Below are 15,568 nucleotides of genomic sequence, written 5' to 3'. Positions count from 1 at the left end.
AATGAAATCAGGGAAGGAGATAGAGAGAAAAAGTTACATCTGGAGTCGAGATATATTATTGAACTCCAGACCAAGTTTCCCAGTGGGCTGAACGCAGGAGAATAGCTGATAACTCATCTATGTTAATATAACGTGTACAGCACTGTCATAGGCCCAGGTGATGAAGGAACGAATATAAGGTCATATGAAAGAAGTTCAACACAATTTGTAATGAGACCAATGCACAAAATGATCTAGCGTACTTAGTAAACCCAGTTGGGGCACAGGATAGAAATGTGATATACATATCCAATGATTGAAAATTGTGCATGCCCATCCAGGGCAGAATAACTAGAAGCCACGAGTTACACCGATTTGTGTTGAACAGTGTGCAATTATTGGCATATAATGAAGTTAAGAAGTAGAGAATAATATCGGTCTCCTTCGAATGTGGTAGAATGTTTATGTTATACTCAGTACTCCCAAAATGAATGTAATGGGTAGTATAAACTGATTAGAATAATTCCGACAGTTATAATGAAATGATACTGTAATGAACTGAAATTTATAATTTAATTTGAATGAATTGAATTTACGCTATTTTGCACACTCCAATATGGCACTGACCGAATGCTCATGCATATTCCTTCATTAGTTTTGGTTTATTTTGTAACACTTATTAACTTCCGCTTACACAGCGTTTTCCAACACTGACGAAAGCTAAGGCTGAAATGTGTCTGTTGTTTTATTTGTTGCTCAAATAAATCCTAAGTGGATTTGAAAACTGACTAGAGTGCTGGTCCTTTCTGCCTTCAAAAGCAGCGGGGCGTTGTATTATTATTGAGATTATATATATATAGGTTGACTGAGTGTACGCGTTAAAATAAACTAAGCGCAGAGACAAAGAAAACTGGCTGGAGTGTCCTTACTTGTTGAACGGCTCGGGGATTCGAGCTGCGTGTTTGGAGAGATATATATATATATCAATATTAATACAAGAAAACTAACATTTTATATACTAATGGAAAAACACAAAATCTCTTTACATTAGGCCTGACTACCATTACCTTTACACAAAAGCAGACATCCATTTAGGTTTAACTCGCATTGTTCTGTTGTAGACACACAAAGTTTTTTTTAATCTTACTCTAAATCTGCCTCTTCTACATTTCCAACATTTTTCTTTGCCTCTACTTCAGTATTTTCTACGTTAACCACATCTTCTACCTCTCTTCCACCTTCTTCGTCATCCTGGTTTAACACCTCAAAGTTTCTTCCACTTCCTCCTCAATTTCCCATATTAGTTATATTATATTTCCTATCATCATTCTCATGTTCCATATATGCATACACCACATGCTAGTTTGCGGTTAATGAGTCAAATTGAACCTCTTCTCTGCTCCCCCGGTCACACAGTTCAAACTTGCTGTCACCTTTCAAAACCGCAAACCTTCTAAGATGCCATACTTTCCCATTGCTCAATTGTGCTGCATTGCGTAGTATTTTAGTTACTTTTAAAAGTTTAGCATATTGTCTCTTACCCTTTTTTTTTTACCTTCCAGGGTTTTTCCTAGTTTTACCCCCATTCCTTCTTTGATTTTCACACATATTGAACCTTCCTTGTGATAAAAAAATTCCTTATATTTCTGATGCCTCTTCAAAATTCTTTCTCACTAATTCCACAGGAACACTAGCATTGGAAATCTGCAAAATCCATTCAGGATTGCACTTAGTCCTAGATCCCCTTCCTCAAATAAATTCAAATGGTGACACTTTCATAGCTTCATGCATGGTAGTCCTGTACATTCATACAGTTTTAAAGATTTGCATTTCCCAGTCTTTTCCATTCTTTATACTAATTGTATAGCATTCTACAAAACTCTATTAAATCTCATTAGGATAATACAAGGAGGCATTCCTACAACTACTTTCTCAAAATAACTCTTTGCTAAGTGTGACATTAATTGCACTCCATTGTCACTAATGATTTGCACAGGCAACCCTTCATCCATAAATACTCTATCAAAATTCTTAGAACTTCTACATAGTTCACTTTTCCATGACTGTGATTACAGGCCATCTGGAGAACACATCAATGTTAGCAATGACACACTTAGATAGGGCACCGACCAGGCCCCATTATATCAATAGCCACTGCATGCCAAGAATTATCAGGAGTGATAGGTTCACACATATTAGGTCTTTAAGTCCTCAATGATTTATCAGAATTTGCACACCAACTACAATTCTTCACCATTCTTTCTACACACATATCCAAACCTGCCCACCAATACCATTTTTTGTTCTCTGGTTAGTTTTTACTATGCCACCACAGCCTTCATGACACAATTTTGCAATGTTGTTTCTCAGTGTGATAGGTGGAATAATTCTATCATCTCTATGTATAAACCCTTGAACTACCTAGAACTCATTTTTTATTTCCCCAAAAGTTTTCAGCTCCTCTGGAATTTGAGAATTCTTTGGCCATCCATGTTCTACAAACCGTATTAGTTGTTGCAAATATGCATCCTTGGTATATTCCAATGTCCACTTCCTTCCTTTCAAAATTGATACTCCTTGATCAAGTATTAAAGCAAATTGAAAATCATTCCATTCATTTTCATCACATTCTTGCAAATCTGTTGGCATTCTTGATAACAAGTCAGATAGAACGTTTTTCTTTCCAGGAATATACTCTATCCTATATAGGAGGTCTTGTAAACTCATGTGCTATTCTAGCAGAAGTCTTGAACAATCCTTCGGTGGTCAATAGTTTCACCATTGGTTTATGATCACTATATACTTTGCATTGTTTACCCCACAAAACGATCTGAAGTGTTCTAGGGCCCACACACAAACTAGAATCTCCTTCTCAATCACAGAGCATTATCTTCGTTAGGTGAATGTGCATGTGAAGCATACACTAATATAAACCATTTACGGTCACTATGGACTGGTGAGAGAACTACTCCCTAACCTTTGTTACTTGCATTGACTGTTACAATATTTTTCAAGTCTGGGTCAAAACACTTCAATAAAGGAGCCTCCACAATACCTTTCTTTATATCTTTTAACTCTTCTGTGCATTCTTGCGACCACCTGAATTTCACTTTATTTTTAAAAGCGTTCTTATGTTGTACACCTTGCTAGAAAATCCTTCAACAAATTTGGAATAAAATTCGAAGAGGCCAAGATATGACCTGACTACATCTGTATCAGGGGGATGTGGAGCATTTTTGATAGCGTCAACCAATGTAGGTTTAATCGTTTCACCTTCCTCGCTTAAAACATGACATAGAAAGGTTACTAATTGCACTGGCAAATTTACATTTGAAATGTTCACCAGTTAATCCCTCACTCTGTAATATACTCAAAACATCCTCCAACATCTCATCATGCACCTGCCTATCTTTACCAAATATCAGTAGGTCCTCCTGGAAACAACATACATTTATTTGTTTCCCAAACAATAGGTGCATTAACCTTTGAAATACTGCAGCAGCTGATGCCAATCTAAATGGCATCCTTTTATACTGGAAACATCATGTTGTAGTAATTAAGGCTGTATACAGCTTACACTCCTCTTTTAATAGAATTTGAGGATATGCAGTGGCGAGATAGATAGATAGTAGAGAACGACCTAGAATCTTTCACCAAAGCTAACATCGCTGAGATTTCAAGACACACATAAGGCTTCTTTTTGTTACATTCAATGTTATGGTCATGAACATTTAAGATTAATAATTCTTTGGATTCAACATCTTTTACTATATTATCCGCATCATGGTTAGAGACCTTCCCAACACTATCTCCATCTTCACTATAATTCCTATCATTCACACATTTCACCTTAACCTTAGCCCCTTACTTCTTCTTGCAGACCTAGTAAGGGGCTAAGGTTAAGGTGAAATGTGTGAATGATAATAATTCTAGTGAAGATGGAGATAGTGTTGGGAAGGTCTCTAACCACTTACTTCTTCTTGCAGACCTTGGTGAAATGACCAATTACATCCTTTTTGCATATAGTGAAAGAGATATATAGAACCTCGAGATCAAAAATGTTGGTATCCTTTTTTGCATATAGTGAAAGAGATATATAGAACCCTGAGATCAAAAATTTTGGTGAATGGGTGTTTAACCGACAACATACGAATTGAAAGAGGCACTAGGCAAGGTTGCCCACTCTCGCCCTTACTTTTTAACTTGCACATTGAGCCTTTGGCAAATTTGTTAAGGGGAAATGAAAAAATACTTCCATTCAAACATCAGGAATGGTCCAAAAAAGTGGCCCTGTATGCCGACGATTTAATGCTCTTCACCAATGACTACCAGTCCTCCATACCTGAAATCAAAACCACCCTTGAGAACTTTGGGAAAGTCCTAGGTTATCTGGTTAATCACTCCAAAACTGAGATTATGACATGGAATACAAATCTTTCCAATCCAAGTATCAAGAAGGAAATTAAATATTTAGGAATCACACTAGTCCGCGACCTGGTGAAAATACCGCAGATAAACCTAAAAAGAGTGGCAGGCGAAACAAGAAAACTTTTAAAGATCTGGACTAGCCTCCCTTTAAGCTTCATAGGCAGATCAAACATCATAAAAATGTCTATTTTACCCAAATATACCTACCTGTTCAACACAATTCCCTTAGAATTCAAAAAGAACTCACTGAAAAAATTACCTGCAGAAATTGCGAGCTTTATCTGGGCTTCTAAGTGAACTAGAATATCGTGGAAAAAAATCAGAAGAAGAAAAGAACACAGGAGGATAGCTAGCCCTGACCTGTGGGAATATTATAGAGCCTTTTTCTTTAAAAACATGAGACCACTGTTGAGAGTTCACCATTATTACCCCGAATATCTTCAAGCAATGACCATGAAAGCTGACCATTTCTTATATAAATTCGGCCACCCAAAATTCTTTAAAAAAATAAAACTGAAGGTCCTGAAGGATGCGGCCAGATTATGGGTCCAGATCAGAGGGACGAAATATTTCATACTACAGCCCCCTGGCTCCTATATGGGACTCCCCAGGCACCCCAGATTGCTTAAAAGATAGCTTGGCAAACCCATTAAAAACAGCTAACATCGAGCACTGGGGTCAAATACTAAATGGATCATTGATCTCTTGGGAGGATCTTCACACCATCACTAACTTTACTATCTCCAAATTCAAATACTATCAACTTTCTAGTTGGGCAAAAACCCTCACATATTAGGAAAAGGATACTGAAGAGCTGGAGAAAGAAATGCAGAAAGTTCTACCCATAAAGAAAGAGATAGCCAGATGGTATTGGGCCCTAATAACATCAGGAGATGAAGATGCTCAGACCGCAGAACTAATCTGGGGGAAGAACCTACAAATTCCAGACCTTGAGGGGGTGTGGCTAAAGTCAATTGAGAAATGCTGGGCTACACTAAAATCAGCAGCTTTAAAAGAAATCATATCTTCACGATCCATAGGACCTATTGGACCACTAAAAAACTGTCCAAATTTAAAGGCGCCCAAATCAGGAAATGTCCGAAATGTGGTGAAGAGAAAGCAGATGACATCCACATCTTTAAAGAGTGCCCATCTCTCGACGAGTTCTGGTCTGAAGTGGGTAAGACCTTAAGTTCAATCCTACAACAGCAACTAACTGTAAGTACCACTCTTGTACTTTTTGGGATTGACAGCAATATAGGAGCGGGTAAGCTAACAAAAGAGCAAGAAAACTTGTTTTTTGTTTTGATTCTCCTCGCAAGAAGGGAGATATGTATTAAGTGGGTTGGCCCAGTACCCCCTACGGTTGGGGAATGGATGAATTCAGTCTTGAAAATAAACAAACTAGACAGGAGGGGAAAGCATACTAACACAAACAACTTCTGGGAAATATGGGAAAATCATTTTAACCCTAACTAGTGGTCGAGACGGAATGATGATCCTATGATTAAGCGATGGTAACTTCTGTTGATGGGTATAATACTCATCGAGTAGTCAAGGTGGCTATCTCTCCCCCATTAACGAAAAAACAGAAAAGTTATTTATGTGATGGCTCCAAAGGGGACTCCTCTGCAAAATCGGTTGGTTGGGAAACTCCCCTCACACACTCGTATTTAGGGGCAGTGCTGGTACACTCAATGCAGAGGCTGAACCCTGGTACTTCCAAAAAACATAAAATCGCAATATGAGGATAAAAAAAAAAAAAAAGAAATGACCAATTACACCATAAGACGAACATTTCTGTTTGATTGCTGGACAAAATTTACTTGACGCTAAATGGGATCTACTATCACAGCGATAGCATCTAGGATCTCTTTTCTATTATCCACTCCTTTAAAACTCTCTTTCTTAAATTCATTGAATTCTTTAACCTTTACTTTACTATTATGTCTTCTTGATGGTCTTTTGATTCTGCTTTCAGTGCTTTAGCATTGCGACAAGACAATTCTACTTTTTTTTACAATAGCCAGAATTTTTCCCCAATTAATTCTCAATCTTTCCTGAATGGCTGGATCACAAGTATACATTACCACCTGATCTCTGATAAGTTATTCTTCTGAATGATCACATTTGACATCTTCAGCAAGTTTTTTTAAGTGCTGCAACATACTCATCAATAGTCTCCCCAAATTCTAGTTTTCTCTGAAAAAATGTATGCCTTACAATTCCTATACAAACGTTTGGTGAAAATTGGTTATCAAAACCTTTCAAAGGAGCATCAAACACATTTACATCTCCACCCTGACACTTTAGACATACGTTTATAAACGTTTAACACTTCAGGTCCTACAGAATGTAAGAAAATCTTTTTTTTCCATTCTGGAACATTTAACCCTCTTCATCAATTGTTTCCAGAAAATTTAAAAATACGTCTTGCATTCCATCCACTTCATACATGGTTTCCCTCATGCACGCGAAAATGCTTGTGGGGGTTGCAAAGAGAAATTTTGTGAAGCCATGCTAAAAACAATACACTAAGCTCATCACTATATACAATAACGCAACAAAAAAAAATCTTCCTGATTGATAAAACCAGTGCCATTCTTTCACTTTCATAAGACTAGTCCACCGATCTAGCAGTGAATAACTAAAACAACTACTGAATGTTGGTGAATATTAAAAAAATATATATTTTAAACTTGCTGGAATACACAAATCCAAAAGTACAGTAATTGCTCCAGAGCTCTGGGTGGTGACTAACCATATGCATAAAAATACTTTGCTTATCTGACTCACGTACCCCGTGAACCTTAATCAGCTGGTGCCAAAGCAGTGCATGTAAATAATTGCACGTGAACACGGAGCACTAAGAATCACCACAACAAAGAGATCAGTGGAGCAGCAAATGCTGACCCGCCGACTTCTAAAATGGTGGCACGCACAGGGATGCAGCGCGACCACGTTCAGTGACCTGACACAGCGCACACAGATTGGAAGAACTGTCATGTGTACAATGGTAAAGCGTAAAATCCTCCAAGAAGTATGGCTACAAATATGCCTCCAGGAATCCAGCGATGTACAAAAGATGTTCACAATTGCGGCAAAATAATCCTTGTATTTTTAAAAGGATTTCCAGCAAAGCTATAATTCACAGTAGCCATATTTGTCAATCCGAGGGTTCATGGGTGTTTCAACATGTGACTCATCATACAATTTGTAATGTATAGTCTACACACGGTTTACCTCAAAATGTTTATTCCCAGACATAGCCAAGTTGAAACACCAAAGGTACAGAGCAGATCAGGAAGTGTCCAATCTCAAAACTCAAAAGGTATAAAGTATTTATGTAATACTCAAATAGAAATAAAGTTAAAACACACCACAAGAAAAATCTCAACCAGATTTAGAAAAATTGGATACATTTTAATAAATAAAAATAGCATAAATAAAACAAAACCCATAATTATGAATTTTTAAAGGTAAAATTAGCGACAAAAAAAAAACAAATCACCAACCGTGGTCAGCTAGTTGCACTTGACCAGTACATAGGCACAAGATATGGCTGACCGCAATGGAGCGTGGGTCAGAAACCAGGTTCCACCCAGTCAGAAGTGTTACTTAGGGGGTTATTCTGATGGTGGTAAGACTGCATCGGATGGCTCGTTGGATGCGGTCCGACCTCCATCTGTTGCTGCAGTCCGACAAATGCATTACAATGCGTGAGGTCGGAGGCAGTAGGCGTAGGGATAGTCCAAAGCTTTCCGACGGGCTCCGGGGGCCAGTAATCCCTACAATAGGGGTGGTGCTCAGGCACCGCCGTTAGGATTACAATATCCCTTTCTGCCTGCCCTTTCTTGGCGGTTCGCCAGCCATGAAAAAGCAGGCCCCTAGCAGGGGCCTCTTCACAACTGGCCATCCACAATGGGGCCTGGAGGTACATATGGTGCCCCCCTGAACTGTCGGTGCAAGGATATTGTTAAACTATACAAATCCTATTGTGGAGTGTGCTGCAGCCCGCAGCACAAGCCGCAATGGAAAATATACACTTTGCGATCTCCATGAAGGCAGTTGCATTATAATAAAGGCACCGGAAATAAGCAACCCCTCCCCTATGGTCATTCTAAACCAGTTCTGGGGGCAAAGGAAGAGGCAGGCCAGGTGTTTGCTACATCTGCCTGTTACAGGGTGGGCAGCTTTGAAGCAATTTATTTTCCTAGGCACAGCTCAGATGGTTAGCCTGCCAGGGGAACAGAGCACCTCCCCAAACCCAAGGCCTCTGCCTCAGCTTTGGGAGCAAGTCACACCTCACCAAGAGAGTGAGTTAGCTTTTGGATGACAGTTGGGCTCATGCAAACGGGCAAGCAGAGGTTCTAGACAAAGAAAGGGGTGACTTTGTAATAACTATTCTGAAAAGTGTACTTTTACAAATCTGACTTCACCACTGAATTGGGCTTATAATAAATATTTCTAAAAGTCCAAAAATAACCTATGTAGTTGTTTTCAAGATTGAGATAAATGTAATAAATAGTATTATGTTATCCCAATGCTTTCCTATAGAACAGCCAACCCCGATACCGTGAAAGTATCACTTATTACCTTTTCACTGTAAGGGCACGTTTAACATTAAAAAGTCTGTATAACCTACTTTCCAATACCATGCACTTTGCCTTATGGGTCATAAGGACTACTTAGAGTTGACTCATTAATATTTATTAGTAATTTTGGGACTTTTCAAAAGGAGTATTTTGACATGTTGAAACTGCAGTCAGGCTGCAGTGGGCGTGGCTGCAGTCCGGTCACTGTAGTTGGTGGCACAATGGGTACTGCAATCCACTGTGACCTTTAACATACAGGCCCTGGGTACACTGTTGTATCATATACTAGGGACTTATAGGTATAGGTAAGTTAAAAGATGCCAATAAGAGGTATGTCAATTTTATCATGTTGCAAGGAGGTGTACAGTTACTTTACCCCTGATTAGCAGGGGTAAAGTGCACGGAGTTCTACAGTCAGCAAAAACACTTAAGATAAAATAATCTGAGAGTCCTCCATACAAGTGATGATCATTTCCAACCATGAACAATTGTGAAAAGTGCGAGTCCTCAAAATATAGAATACCGTTCTTTGTATACATATTCTCAAGCTAAGGAGTGAGTGTCAACCAGAAGAAGGTTGAAGATATCAAAAACCTACTCTCCCACCCAGAATGCTTCAGAAGGACGCAACTTCACTGGAATGACAAATCAGAATGGGACATTTTGTCCAAATCTGGCTACAATGAAGGAGCCACTGCTGTAGTTGACAAAGACTGCTTGGGGGTGGTAATAAGTACATCTAAAAGCACTCCTAGACATGAAAAAAGTTGTGCTCCAAGACGCAATTTAGGAATGGTTTCACCCAAGAAAAAGAACCAAATTAGTTGTTGAAAATCATTTTGACCATGGAGTCGTTTTGCTAAAACAAATTATTTATGGTGCATGGACCCTCTGAGCTTCTGAAAATACAGCATTCATAGACAAGATATAGTCACAGATTGAGCCAGAAGCTTTTGCCATTAAATGGGGCATTGTTCATTTCTATCTGTAGCTCTACGCAAAAGAAATTGAAGTGGTAATAGAACACAAGCCACCACTTCGCTTATTCTGCAAACCTGCAAAGAAAATTGGATATTCTAATTACAGAAATACTGATTCAATATCACACACTAGCTGGGGGTAAATAACTCAGCAGATTACCTAGTCGGGCACCTGAAGATGCGGGACAGAGTGGCATGCACCAACTTTAAGGTTTAAATTAGGGGTGGGCGTAATTGCCTGTAGTGTAATCATGCAGAATTACCTAAGATTTCCGCAAGATTTCGCTAGAAGAGTCATTCTGCAATATTTCTTAGTGCAAAAAGGACCCCTCTGATCCAAAATGGACGCAAGGAGGCATTTTTTTTTTAATAAGTAATAGTGCTAAATGCAACAGAACATGAATAGTGAGTGCAAGCAGCCCCTTGAGCTCACTAAATGTGCTCTTGGAATAGGATTTTTCCCCAAAGTACTAGCCAGCATTTAGGGCTGTTTATTTTAGTGCAAAATGCACCCTTGAATTCAAAATAGACGTGAGGATGCATGTTGTGCTTAGAATCTCCGCTAAATGCAGCAGAGGATACTAAATGTGCTCTTGCTATAGGATTTGTTTCCAAAAGCACACTTGTGAGTAGGAGTTAACACGTAATGATCAGTAATTCCAAGTCAAAGTGTAACGCAGAAAGACTGAAATTACTCTAGTTGCTCCAACGTAATTGAAATTCAGCCCAGGCCTAGTTTAAATGTGTTTATTCTCTAGAAAATTGCATAGTGAACATATAGTCTTGCCTACATCCTATCATCTGGCAAGATGCTATTATGAAAATTGATTAACTCCCCCATCCCAACTCCCTCCACCAACACCAGTAAAGTCATTCCCATTCGTAATATTAAAGTAGGTAAAGCTACCTGCTGGGCCATCCTTGAGTGAAGGCGATGGATCAGTTTGCTTGTATTGCCTGCTGCACTCTCGTTTCGGCAGGTCTGATGCTAGGAATTGTATTCTTGGGCACACTTTGGTACATAGATCTTAGTCATTCCGGCAATGGAATTAGCAATCTTGTCCATTCCCAATATGTGCCACAGTCTCTTATGTCTGGTGGCCTATCATTGCCCCTTATGGCAGTGGTTGTCTGTTTAGGTCCACTAAACATTACTGACACTAACTTCTCTTTTTGAAGTGAAGTTCTTAAGTTAAGTGTGGGCGTTACTGATGTAGATTGGTGTCTTTAATGTTTGGTAGGGTAATGAAAAGCCCCAACCCAGAATTCCCAGTACCATAAGCCTTGGATACCAAATGCCAGCTAACAGATAGGAGAGAAAAAGAATGATGCAGATAGCAAAAAGACAACAGCCGTGCCCAGAGACCTCCTGATAGGAGGGATGGGATTGGTAAAGACACACATCCGGGGAGAAATTCATAACTCCTTTTAAGAGTGATCTGTAGAGTGTTGCATCAAGAAATGGCACAGTAAAGAAAAGAGGTGAGGTCAACAATTGCACCATAACGCGGTGCAAAAGACTAAAGAGAGATCCTTCAATCTCCCGGAAGAGACTGAATCAGAGTTGCACCAGAGACCCCAAAAGAGATGGCAATTAGAGTCCTGCCAGCAATCTACCATCTCTTGCAGAAACCGGCTTGGGAGCACCAATAGGGACCATGGTACACCGGTGAAGTGACCACTCCACTTGGAATAGTACCTTCTTCTACAACCTGAGACCACTTCCCCAGAGTCTCAGAAGCTATACGTCTATATCCGGTGATCTTTTTAACCCCTTGGACGCTCATGACGAGCTCAGCTCGTCATGGTGTACACCTCCATACACTCATGACGAGCTGAGCTCGTCATGAACAATGGGTTTTTAAAAAAGTCAGCGCACAGCAGTAAAATGAGCCCGCACGCATGGTGTTAAGCAACTGCTTTATTCAGCGTGACTGTGTTGGTTATTGTTGAAGTCCGATAAGGAATCCAGTGTGCCACGAGGCAAGAACAACACACGTCATTCACCCCCACAACTACACATGCCTGGTGCGACACAGGGGTATAAATAAAAGGGAATATGCACGCACTGGCTCAGTTCCGACTGAGCATGTGGGGTCATGTGTTCAGGTGTATGTCCTTCTGACGTCTTAGACTGGGTTTCAGCATAGACCCACATCATATAATCTGGACCATGGCTGGTGGTTGCTGACCATAGCCCATTTGGTGCCGGCTCTGCTGCCATACCAGTTATCACTCGGCAGCTCAGGGTTTATGGTGTGGAAGACACCTTCCTATAATGACATCTGACAGGCACACCATCAAATAAGGAAATGCATTGACCCAACATTGCCTCTAAAGGAGAAATGGGAGGGAGACACCGGTGGGATGGACGAGCAGGAATGGAATGAGGCACTAACCTCTCCTAAGGAAGTGGGCATCTCAGCGCGGCTGCGATTAGTTCAATTAAAAATTTTACACAGAGTGTACTACACGAGAACAATGCTACACCATATCCACCGGATACAACATCCATATTGCCTACGTGGGTGCGGAAGGAAGGTACGTTTTTCCACACCATCTGGGACTGCCCCCGGATACAGGAATATTGGAGACAGGTCCTGCGAACGATATCACAAACACTAGACACATCTCTGTTGCCAGAACCGAAACGGTGCCTCTTAAATGTGTGGGAACCTACCGATATTTCCAGACATGACCAAATCTGGGTCACAGTAGGGTTGCTTATAGCGAAAAGAGATATTGCACAAAAATGGGGGGTGGCGGAGAGAAAATTACAAAAATCATACCGAAAACCAATGATGCTTGAAAAGACTTATGCTAATGCTGCACCTTTATCTCAAGACAGCAGTACCATTGTTTTTACTACAGCAAAGTGTCTATTAAATGCATATTGCTGCCATTTGATCAAAATTGCTATAGCGGCCAGCCCGATGGGTTGCAGGCGTTCCGCTGTGTAACTTGTTGGTGCAATAAAGGTTTTTGCAAAAAAAAAAAAAATAAGGAAATGCAACTGGCCTTCTTTCTATTGACTAGGACTGGTGACTCCAGACATGCACGTTATTTTTGTTAAAATCAAGACTGCTGGAATGCTGGTCCTCTAGTAAGAATCAGGACTGGTGCCCTCTGACAAGCCTAGTCCAAAGGCTTGAGGGTGTTTTTTTGCGACTCACCCATTTACTGCCGCACTGAGGCTACAGCCAGTCTTTAGTCTCTATACCCGGTGTCCGCTGATATGCCAATCTGCTCTTACAGCTCGAAGTGGATGGATTTTCATGTAATTTTTTTATGGGAAAAGGATTTGCACACTGTAATTGATTTTACCATCACTCTAACCTCACTTTCTTCTCCATCCATTACCTCTCTACTCCCACCCTTCTCCACTTGTTTTAGAGGGGGGGGGGGGGGGGGGGGGCAGGTTGGAGAAAACGGCGGTATTAAATTTGAAAATGAAACCTAGACCCAAAAAAATCCTTCCATTTTATAAAGCTGGCGGCTATTTTACATTTTTTCTCACTTATATCTATCAAGTCAGAGTTTCCTTTCTTTTCATGGATCGCCTTATTGTCTACGCTGTCTCTGAAAATCACTTCATTACTCAACATATTCATACCGAGGCGTAACTCCAGCTCAAAATGCACGCTTTCAAGTTATTATTATAAAGTACCATAGGTTATTGCTAAGAGGCCTCATGTTGCTTATCCCATGCACATATCACTGGATTTGGGTCACACTCCTACAAGTTTCAATGCAAAAATAGGTGCCCAGCACTTTGCCCAGGATTTTAAAAAGGATGGGTGCCAACTTACAGCTCAGCAAATTTAAAATGAAATATGTTAGTCGCAATCTCTGAATTAAAGGGAAGCCACACATGTGTACAGAATTTGGAAATTTACTTCACACAGCTCTTCCTTTCTTAGTGGATCATAAACAGAAAATACAGGAAGTAGTTTTTTGATACAGATCAGCTCCATGTTCCTCATCCTTAACATTGCTGTACTGCTGTCACAATGGAGTCAAGTAATGTATTTGATCCAGCCAAGTGTCACAATCCCACACATTCTTATACTTTTAGTTCAATGTAACACATCATACTACATGATTCCCTATACATGATCAATACTGTGGTTGCCATGCAGCATGAACCAATGCACAACCCAAAACTACATACATCAGTCATATAGTTATTTTTCAGTAGTTATCTATGTAGAACTAAAACATAGAACTGCGCCTTGGTTGTATATGTGTAGATCTTGTGTGTGCCCACTATAAAGTTCAAGGAAAAAGGACAGCCACCACACCCTAATTTTATAAGGAAACTCCTGCAATTTGGTCTACCACGCAGGAATCATAGGAGAACACACATCTTTATCATAGTGATGGACTACTTGGGTGATATGATGCATGTGGCTTGAATGACACATGCATGTTCTTGTGGGTCACGACTTTTTCTAAGATTTGTTTGGTTGATATGCACAGTGATACTGTATGATGAATTTCTTATGAGCATCATGAAACACCCGTTTATATTATAAGGATAGGATTATGTGGTTGCACCTTGGAGTGTGTATCATTCTCGTTTGTAATTCCGCTCATGTGTCATGCAGGTATTTCTGGCTTATGATATATTTCTGAGAAGGGGTTAACATGATTTGTTATTGGATAGTGATATATGATGTTTGTCTTTGTTTATAGCCCTTAGGAAGTCGGTGCAAACTTCCCACGTCGACGAAACACGTATTGACTACATCTGTGAATATGTCTATATGGGAAGGCTACATCTAAGAACATATCTATATGTGAAGAATTGATTCACATAGGTAAAAAAAAAAAGAAAAAAAAAAAAGAACAACGACTACAGTGTATAGCGGATAAATCATATTACTTGGACAATTTTGAATTGTGGCTGCTCAGCAAAACTGTGTATATCTATGTAGTACTATTTCACCACGGTCTAAGTTCCACGCTGACAACCTCACACTAGTTCTCTTGTATTTATCAACATGGTAGCCCAGACATGCTAAGATGGTAGCTTAATAGGACACTGCAACTCCTCTGCACATAGGAAGAAGCTTTGAAATTAAGTCCATTATGATGTTTCATTACATTTCAGAACATTATGAAGTTCCATTTATTTGCATTTGGCAGCAATGTTGACTAATAGAGAAGCAAATGCTATTAGATTTGAGTAGGGCGTAGTCGTCTGCTTGAGAACCCCGAGATAGAGATACAAGCTTCATTGTGGTGCAATCCTAGTCTTGATGACCTTGAGCCCTTTACACACTCCCTTGCCCCTATTTTTTTCAATGTCCGGAGTTTATGATAATACGCATTTGTGAATATGGCCTCTCTTGTATGGAGATCCATCTGTCACTATTCCCTCCCTGTACCTTCATGCCCACCAGTGTGGGGGCGCACCTAAAGGAATTTCCAGTATTCAGCTACATTGGGCTACATCAATATACTGATTCACAGCCTTTGGTCAATATTCTTTACTTTTCTCCCATTTCAGATCCGTGTCAGATTTTTTCTGTTAGCCAACATGCTTTTCATCACAAATACTACATTTTTCAGAACCCTTGAGGC

The 15,568-nt window shown here is 39.9% G+C and overlaps 1 protein-coding gene across 1 annotated transcript in view; it reads right to left on the bottom strand.

Annotated features, from left to right (window-relative positions):
• Positions 1-15,568, bottom strand: part of GALNS (galactosamine (N-acetyl)-6-sulfatase) — a 186,296-nt gene that overhangs the window by 157,496 nt on the left and 13,232 nt on the right. The gene's annotated exons all lie outside the window — the stretch shown is intronic.

This window comes from Lissotriton vulgaris, chromosome 12, assembly GCF_964263255.1.
Source record: "Lissotriton vulgaris chromosome 12, aLisVul1.2, whole genome shotgun sequence".
NCBI lineage: Eukaryota > Metazoa > Chordata > Amphibia > Caudata > Salamandridae > Lissotriton > Lissotriton vulgaris.
The sequence above is the reverse complement of the archived record's forward strand: the minus strand, read 5'-3'. Positions and strand labels throughout refer to the sequence as shown.